The sequence below is a fragment of the Anolis sagrei genome, chromosome 11 (assembly GCF_037176765.1).
Source record: "Anolis sagrei isolate rAnoSag1 chromosome 11, rAnoSag1.mat, whole genome shotgun sequence".
In the NCBI taxonomy this organism is placed as follows: Eukaryota; Metazoa; Chordata; class Lepidosauria; order Squamata; family Dactyloidae; genus Anolis; species Anolis sagrei.
The window spans coordinates 5,362,496-5,370,995 of record NC_090031.1 but is presented as its reverse complement, the minus strand read 5'-3'; positions in this window follow the sequence as shown (position 1 = coordinate 5,370,995).

The window sequence follows — 8,500 nt, the reverse complement described above, 5'->3', positions numbered from 1 at the left end:
CATAGGGATTATTAACCAGCCAGGGGTCACCCACTCTATATGTGTGCATTGATTTGTGCCTAGAAGTGGATTGGAGGCCTGTAGAGTGTGTGCAACATATTGTGACTGCTTCTCCTTCTATTCCCCGTATGCAAACTCCAAGATCAGGTCTCAAATGAGCTCTTGGTGCATGCCGTCGAGTGAGCTTTGCCAAGCATGGAGAAGGCTTTGCGGCAACCGTGCTCTTCCCCCGGCGCGCATTTCTTTCCGCTCCTTGCACCTTGCGACTCGCAAACGCCGCTGCTATTCTCAGCCGCGGCTGTCAGCTCGCATCGTGAGGCCTGCCAGTGAAAGCTTTCAAGGAGGCTTTGCCTGCGCCGAGGTGGCATTCACCTTGCCAGGCGGAGAGGGCTTTTACCGTCTCCAGCCAAAACAAAGCACAACAAAGCTTTCTCCTTGGCAGAGACGGAGTCAAAGCTATGGGAGGCTTCATAAACTACAAGCTGAACAAGAGCCAATGATGTGATGCTGCAGCTCAAAAAGCCAATGCGATTCTAGGCAGCATCAATAGGAGGATAATGTCCAGATGGACGAAAGCCAGTATCTCTATCTATCTATCTATCTGAAAGGGTACTAGGAGTCTTAGTAGACCACAAGCTGAACATGAGCCAAGAGTGTGATACGGCAGTGAAAAAGGCCAATGTGTTCCTAGGCTGCTTCAATACAAATATATATAATATAGGATATACATGAGTGAAACTATCTATCTATCTATCTATCTATCTATATATGAAAGAGACCTATAAGTCTTAGTAGACCACAAGCTGAACATGAGCCAAGAGTGTGATATGGCAGCGAAAAAGGCCAATGCGATCCTAGGCGGCATCAATACAAATATATATAATATAGGATATACATGAGTGAAACTATATATATATGAAAGGGAACTAGGAGTCTTAGTAGACCACAAGCTGAACATGAGCCAAGAGTGTGATATGGCAGCGAAAAAGGCCAATGTGATCCTAGGCTGCTTCAATACAAATATATATAATATAGGATATACATGAGTGAAACTATCTATCTATCTATCTATCTATCTATATATGAAAGAGACCTATAAGTCTTAGTAGACCACAAGCTGAACATGAGCCAAGAGTGTGATATGGCAGCGAAAAAGGCCAATGCGATCCTAGGCGGCATCAATACAAATATATATAATATAGGATATACATGAGTGAAACTATATATATATGAAAGGGAACTAGGAGTCTTAGTAGACCACAAGCTGAACATGAGCCAAGAGTGTGATATGGCAGCGAAAAAGGCCAATGTGATCCTAGGCTGCTTCAATACAAATATATATAATATAGGATATACATGAGTGAGACTATATATATATATATATATATATGAATATGAAAGGGACCTAGAAGTCTTAGTAGACCACAAGCTGAACATGAGCCAAGAGTGCAATGCGGCAGCGAAAAAGGCCAATGTGATCCTAGGCTTCAATACAAATATATATAATATAGGATATACATGAGTGAAACTATACTATACCATACCATACCATACTATATATATGAAAGGGAACTAGGAGTCTTAGTAGACCATGAACATGAACCAAGAGTGTGGTGCAGCAGCAAAAAAGGCCAATGTGATCTAAGGTTGCTTCAATATATATATATATATATATATATATATATATATATGATATACATGAGTGAAACTATGTGTGTGTGTGTGTGTGTAAGGGACCTAGAAGTCTTAGTAGACCACAAGCTGAACATGAGCCAAGAGTGTGATGCAGCAGCGAAAAAGGCCAATGCAATCCTAGGCTGCATCAATGCAAATGTAAACAATATAGGATATACATGAGTGAAACCATATATGTGTGTGTGTGTGTGTATGTGTGTGAATGAAAGGGACCTAGAAGTCTTAGTAGACCGCAAGCTGAACATGAGCCAAGAGTGTGATGCAGCAGCAAAAAAGGCCAATGTGATCCTAGGCTGCATCAATGCAAATGTAAACAATATAGGATATACATGAGTGAAACCATATATGTGTGTGTGTGTGTATGTGTGTGGATGAAAGGGACCTAGAAGTCTTAGTAGACCACAAGCTGAACATGAGCCAAGAGTGTGATGCAGCAGCAAAAAAGGCCAATGTGATCCTAGGCTGCACACACACGCACACGCACATATATAGGATATACATGAGTGAAACCATGTGTGTGTGTGTGTGTGTGTGTGTGAATGAAAGGGAACTTGGAGTCTTAGTACACCACAAGCTGAACATGAGCCAAGAGTGTGACGTGGCAGCGAAAAAGGCCAATGCGATTCTTGGCTGCAGCAATACAAATATATATAATATAGGATATACATGAGTGAAACTATATATATTTATACACACATTAAAGGGAACTAGGAGTCTTAGTAGACCACAAGCTGAACATGAGCCAAGAGTGTGACGCGGCAGCGAAAAAGGCCAATGCGATTCTTGGCTGCATCAATACAAATGTAAACAATATAGGATATACATGAGTGAAACTATGTGTGTGCATGAAAGGGAACTAGAAGTCTTAGTAGACCATGAACATGAGCCAAGAGTGAGATGCAGCAGCAAAAAAAGTCAATGTGATCCTTGGCTGCATCAATATATATATATGATATATATGAGTGAATATATATATATATATATATATATGTATGTATATATGTGTGTGTGTGTGTGTGTGTGTATATATATATATATATATATGGTTTCGCCTTCATCTATGGCAGGCATCCTCAAAGGTTGTGAGGTCTGAGGGTGCCTGCCATAGATGCAGGTGAAATGTCAGGAGAGAATGCTTCTAGAGCATGGTCATACAGCCCGGAAAACTCACAGCAACCCAGTGATTCTGGCCGTGGAAGCCTTCGACAATACAACTATCCACAACTTTATCCAGAGGAGGACATAGGCGGAAACCTATGCGTGCATACGTCCCTACGAGTTTGCCAGCCATTATTTGCTGCCTTTACGCCCCACTATCCAAGCACAAAGGCCCTAAAGTTTCCATTGTATAGCGGCCATAGAACAGAGGGCACGCTGTTGTGTTTTTCGTCTGGGAAAGCGCTCCTATGCTCTTTGGCGGCGTAATAGGAAAACACGATAAACGCACAACAAAGCCAGAAAGGGAAAGAGCTCATTCGGCAGAGGGCCGAAAAAGACTCAGCGCCCGCATCAAGGAGGGCTAGGAACTTGAGCGGATGCCTCGCCCAAACTGCAACTCCCACCAATGTCCCTTTCAAGAAGTTACTTTTCCCCCCTGCCATACCTGAACTCATTTACATTAAGGCAATGTATGGAAAGGCTTGGCCATTTCACTTAAGCAAATGGACTGGGAAAAGTTTGGAGCAGAAGGTTGGATCGATTTGGGGCTGCTCATAGTTTCTGCCCCCCTTTGTTGATTCTGTTTGTAATGACTTCTGGGATACATACATATAAGTCAACACATGTCTGTATTTGGGTATGTTTCTCTGTCTGTACGTACCATAATGTCTAGGTGAAGAGGCCTCCTGTGATGTCACTGATTGGCTGTTGCTAGGTAAAGTAGGCAGTTCCAACGACACTTGGGCAATGGCAGGTATATATCTATCTGTCTGCCTATCTACCTATCTCTACCTCTGTATCTTTATCTACCTCCCCCTCCTATCTCCATCTCCATCCATCCATCCATCCATCCATCCAGTCATCTACTTGCTTCTCTTTCATCTACCTTCTTCTTTCCTATTATCTGTCTATCTACCTATCTCTACCTCCGTATCTCTATCTACCTCCCCCTCCTATCCATCTCCATCTCCATCCCCATCTCCATCTCCCTATCTAGCTATCTCCCTATCTAGCTATCTGCCTATCTATCTATCTATCTATCTATCTATCTATCTATCTGTCCATCCATCCACTCGCTTCTCTTTCATCTACCTTCCTCTCTCATATCTATTTATCTCTATCCATCCTTCATCTATCTACTAGCCCCCTGCCTCTCATCTACCTCCTCTCTCATATCTGTCTGTCATCTCTCTCTCTCTCTCTCTCTCCATCCATCCATCCACCCACTCATCTATCTACTAGCAACTATCCCTCCCTCTCCCTCTCATCTATCTCCACTCTCATATCTGCCTACCTGTCTGTCTGTCTATCTATCTATCTGCATCCATCCAACCATCTACTAGCTTCCCCCTCTCATCTACCTACTCACTCATATCTATCCATCCATCCATCCGCCCAGCCCTACTATCTATCTATCTATCTATCTATCTATCTATCTATCTATCATCTATCTATCCATCCATTCATCAATTCATCCATCTACTAGCCTCTCTCTCTTTAGCCTCCTCTCTCATATCTGTTTGTCATCTATCCATCCATCTACTAGCTTCCCCCTCTCATCTACCTACTCACTCATATCTATCCATCCATCCATCCATCTATTTATCCATTCAATTCATCTATTTACTAGCCTCTCTCTCTTTAGCCTCCTCTCCATCCATCCATCCATTGATCTATCCATTAGCCTCTTCTCTCTCATCTACTCTCCTCTCATATATTTGTCTGTTTATCTATCTATCTATCTATCTATCTATCTATCTATCTATCCATTCATCAATTCATCTATCTACTAGCCTCTCTGTCTTTAGCCTCCTCTCTCATATCTGTTTGTCATCCATCCATCCATTGATCCATCCATTAGCCTCTTCTCTCTCATCTACTCTCATATATTTGTCTATCTGTCTATCTATCTATCTATCTATCTATCTATCTATCTATCTATCTATCCATTCATCAATTCATCTATCTACTAGCCTCTCTCTCTCTAACCTCTTCTCTCATATCTGTTTGTCTGTCCATCCATCCATTAGCCTCTTCTCTCTATCATCTACTCTCCTCTCTCATATGCTTGTCTGTCTCTATCCACCAATCTATCTATTCATCTATCTACTAGCTTCTCTCTCACTCATCTACTCTCCTCTCTCATATCTGTCTGTCTATCTCCATCCATCCACTAACCTCTCTTGCATCTACCCTCCTCACTCCTGTCGATCGATCTATCTATCTATCTATCTATCTATCTATCTATCTATCTATCTATCTACCTATCTACCTACCTACCTAGCATCTATCTATCTCTATCCATCCATGCATCCATCCGCTAGCCTCTCTCTCATCTACCCTTCTCTCTCTCATATCTGTTTGTCTATCTATCTATCTATCTATCTATCTATCTATCTATCTATCTATCCATCCATCCATCCATCCATCAATACATCTACTAGTCTCTCTCTGTCTCTTATCTACGCTCCTCTCTCACATCTGTCTGTCTGTCATCTATCTAATCTATCTATCTGTTAATAGTGTTTGAACTCATGTCTCTCAGGTTGAGCCACGGGGAGAGGCAGATAATAATAATAATAATAATAATAATAATAATTCTACAATAAATATAATAATAATAATAATAATAATAATAATAATAATTCTACAATAAAAATAAAAATAATAAAATAATAATTCTACAATAAATATAATAATAATAATAATTCTACAATAAATATAATAATAATAATAATTCTACAATAATAATAATAATAATAATAATAATTCTACAATAATAATAATAATAAATCTCTATACCCGTATCTGAGATGTATGTGTATATATTAACATGGGATTTATTATTGTATCTTTAGTTTTGCTCATGAACCATCCACATTTTTGAGTAGTATAACTGTGGATGGATACACTTTTCATTGGATGTTTATTTCTTCTTAACGTTACTTGGAAATCGGGCTCATTTCTCCTGATCTTTCGATGCTAAGCGATTTCCTTTGCAGCGCTGGCATTTGCAGGTTAAACGTTAACTCCTTCCCGACGGGCGCCGTGAACTTTGCCTGACATTCCCCGGCACTGTGTCATCATCTTGAACCCCTGATCTCCGCAAACAAGGCCGGTGTATGCTTGGCGTCTGTGCCAAAGCAATCGTTATATCGACATAGATAGAGCGGAGCGGGGGAATTCTAAAGTTGGCCCGTGTAACTTTCATAGGTTAAAAAAAGGAATTTCAGCCTCAACTGACTTAAAAGGGTGAGTTTCCAACTTTCTGCTTGAGCGATTGAGAAAAAAATTGCATTTGCAGCAATGGAAGTAAGCAGAGTGCTAAGGGGGAGGAAAAGAGAGGAAACTGGGACATTGTAGAAGCAATGCAGAAAGTGGGAATGCAGAGGATTAATTGCAGTTCTCCTTCCAAATCTTTAGTGGTTATGAGCGGACAACATTGGTAATATCCTTTCCCACCCATCCTCTCCCCTCCTTCTTCTCTCCCCCCTTTCCTTCATATCTCCCTTCACCTTCCTCTCTCTCCCCTTTTCCCCTTCCCTTTCTCACTTTCCATCCGCCTTCCCTCTTCTTCTCTCCACCTCTTCTCCCCCTTTCCTTCTGCTCCTTCTCCTCTCTTTTATCTCTCCAACTTATCATCTATCCTCTCCCCTCCCCTCCTTATACTTTCTCCGCCGTTTTCTTCCCATCCTTCTTTTCTTTCTCCTCCTTTCTCCTTCCCTTTCCTACTTTCTATCTGCTTTCCCTCTTCTTCTCTCCTTCCTCTCTCCCCTTTTTCTTCTGCCCTTTCTACTCTCTCTTCCCTCCCCTCTTTCCCCCTTTTCATCCGTCCATCCATCATCTATCTATCTATCTATCTATCTATCTATCTATCTACCCATTCATTCATCAATTCATCTATCTACTAGCCTCTCTCTTTCTAGCCTCCTCTCTCATATCTGTTTGTCTGTCTATCTATCTATCTATCTATCTATCTATCTATCTATCCTTTCCCCTATCTTCCTTCCTTCCTTCTTCTCTCTCTCTCTCACCTTTCCCACCTTCTATACCCCTTCCCTCTTCTTCTCTCCGCTCCCTCCCCCTTTTTCTTCTGCCTCTTCTCTTTTTCCCTCCCCCCTCTCCTTTTCCATTCATCCTCTTCCCCTCCGCTCCTTCTTCTTTCTCTCCCCCTTTCACCTCCCCTCTCTTTCCTTCCTATCTCCCCTTCCTTCTTCTCTTTCTCCCTCTTCCCTTTCCCTCTCCCATTTTCCATCTGCCTTCTCTTTTCTTTTCTCCACTCTCTCTTCCCTCACCCCTCTCCTCCTTTCCACCCATCCTCTCCCCTCCCCTCCTTCTTCTCTTTCCCCCTTTCCCCTCCCCTCTTCCTCTTTTCTTCCTATCTCCCTTCCCATCCTTCTTCTCCCCCTTTCCCTCTCCCATTTTCCATCTGCCTTCCCTCCTCTTCTCTCCACTCTCTCTTCCCTCACCTCTCTCCTCCTTTCCACCCATCCTCTCCCCTCCCCTCCTTCTTCTCTTTCCCACTTTTCCCTACCCTCTTCCTCTTTCCTTCCCATCTTCCCCTCCTTCTTCTTCTCCCCCTTTTCTTTTGCCCCTTCTTCTCTCTTCCCTCTCCTCTCTCTGCCTTTCCATCCAGCTTCCTTCCTTTCCTCCACTTCCTTTCCCCCTTCTCATCAGAACCTATGAGCATCCCTGTTTGGTACTTCATGCCCAACGCTCAATGTCCATGTTCTCTGTTATGAGCATCCCTTTTTGGTACTTTATACCCAATGCTCAATGCCCATGCAATGTGCTATGAGCACCCCTATTTAGAACATCCTGATTTGGTAGTACATGCCCAACGCTCAATGTTATGAGCATCCCCATTTGGTACTTCATGCCCAATGCTCAGTGTCCATGTGCTTTGCTATAAGCATCCCTATTTGGTACTTCATACCCAATGCTCAATGTTATGAGCATCTCTATATGGTACTTCATGCCCAATGCTCAATGCTATAAGCATCCCTACTTGGTACACCATGCTCAATGCTCAATGCCCATGTGCTCTGCTATGAGCACCCCTATTAGGAGCATCCCTATTTGGTACTTCATACCCAATGCTCAATGTTATGAGCATCCCCATTTGGTACTTCATACCCAATGCTCAATGCTCATGCGCTGTGCTATGAGCACCCCTATTTGGAGCATCCCGATTTGGTATTTCATCCCCAACACTCAATGTTATGAGCATCGCTGTTTGGTACTTCATGCCAAATGCTCAATGTCCATGTGCTCTGCTATAAGCACTCCTTTTTGGAGCATCCTGGGTACTTCATGCCCAATGTTCAATGCTATGAGCATTCCTATTTGGTACTTCATACCCAACACTCAAAGTTATGAACATCCCTATGTGGTACTTCATGCACAACGCTCAGTGCTATGAGCATTCCTATTTGGTACTTCATGCCCAATGCTCAAAGCTCATGTGCTCTACTATAAGCATCCCTATGTGGTACTTCATGCGCAATGCTCAATGGCCATGTGCTATGCTATGAGCATCCCCATGTGGTACTTCATGCCCAATGCTCAATGTTATGAGCATCCCTATTTGGTACATCATGCCCAATGCTCAATGCCCATGTGCTCTACTATGAGCATCCCCATTTGG